Source organism: Lepidochelys kempii, chromosome 1 (assembly GCF_965140285.1).
Source record: "Lepidochelys kempii isolate rLepKem1 chromosome 1, rLepKem1.hap1, whole genome shotgun sequence".
NCBI classification, from domain to species: domain Eukaryota; kingdom Metazoa; phylum Chordata; order Testudines; family Cheloniidae; genus Lepidochelys; species Lepidochelys kempii.
The window spans coordinates 254154915-254156556 of record NC_136380.1 but is presented as its reverse complement, the minus strand read 5'-3'; positions in this window follow the sequence as shown (position 1 = coordinate 254156556).

The window sequence follows — 1642 nt, the reverse complement described above, 5'->3', positions numbered from 1 at the left end:
GGAGAGGAAAACAAGTTTTCCTGCTTTATCAACTCCCAATCAGTTTCTCAACTTTGAATGAACTAGTGATTGAACTGAACTAGTTGACCACTCTGAAATGACGAAAATATTCTCTCTGCACTTGCAGAAGAGGCTACTGCTGTTAAAAGCTGGTTTAACACTTCAACAAACTCTGGTTGCTGGTGCTTAGTCATCAGTTCAGTGGTTTGACTTTCTTTAAAACTTGGACCACAAACAAGTACCGTTTAATATTTTTGAAAATTTATCTTAAATTATTTTAATAGATTATATCACGTTTAGGTCTCAACATAGGTTGTCATAATTCCAAATTTAATTTTAAATTGGTTTATCTTTAAAGACAAAAATGTAATTTAAATTATAAATCTCATTATTTAAATTACTTTTTTTTTTTAATCCATGCTGATCACCAAACCAAACAGTGTTCTTCCCTGCCCTCACCTTCCCCTGAAAAGGTGGGGGCAGGAGAAACCCAAGATTGCCTGGAAAGTAAAACCAGGTGCAGGCAGGGTGACACAGCTGGACTTCAGCATCTGCTTAAATGAACCATTTATTGATTTGCTGTTCAGATTCTTTCCACTGAGTGTCTCTTTGATGGCTTTTTAAAAATTATTTTTAGCACTCTGGCAGTTGGGAGCAAAAGGGCAAGGATTGCTGGGTTTTGGTGGCTTCAGGATGAAGATCAAAAATGATAGCTGTTGTCCATAACATTCTCTCTATGTACATAAAAGTGAAATAAAAGGACCACTAATGTATACTCAAGTTTGTCAAAATAGAGATAACTAATGCATCTAACAAATGCAGGTTGCATGTTTTGATGCTACTCTAACATAGGGTTCTAAAATAAGATATGCAGTCCCCAGGAAACCCTATGCTGTGCATTATTGAAGAAATACATTGAGGATAATATTAATGCCTGAAGATAAGATGCAAGAAACAGGCCTGTAAATTAAAAGCAGCCTTTAGCTGTGACTTTACTCCACCACCAATGATGTTAATTCCTGCTTCAAACAAACTGAAGATTTTTTGGTTTTGTTAGTTTGGAAGTTCTGTGCCCCTGTGTCTGAGAATGACCAACACCAGATGCTTCAGGTGAAGATGCTGCCCCTCTTCCCCGCACTCCCGGCCCCGAAAAAATATTGTTCACACAGCAGTTATAGAGTATCCTAACCACAAAGTAAAATTTTCCTCAATATATCTCAGTGAGAGCTCGTTTATATCCTGAAGCATGAGGGATTTATTACAGCTGTGTGGAGAAAGGTAATTCTCATTCATGGAAGATTTTATTTCAGAATTTGGTTTTATTCAGATTAGGATCCCAACAGTCCTCCACCAAAGGGCAGACTGCCCTGAAACCATGGACTCCGAAAGCCCTCTCTGAGGCAAACCACCTGCAGCTCTGCTGAGGAGCTAGATGGGCAGGCTGCATGAAAGCATCTAATACAGGGGTGGCCAACCTGAGCCTGAGAAGGAGGCAGAATTTACCAATGTACATTGCCAAAGAGCCACAGTAATAGGTCAGCAGCCCCCCATCAGTCATCCCCCCTGCTCCCAGCACCTCCCACCCACCGGCAGCCCCACCAATCAGCGCCTCCCCCTCCCTCCCCACACCTCCTGATCAGCT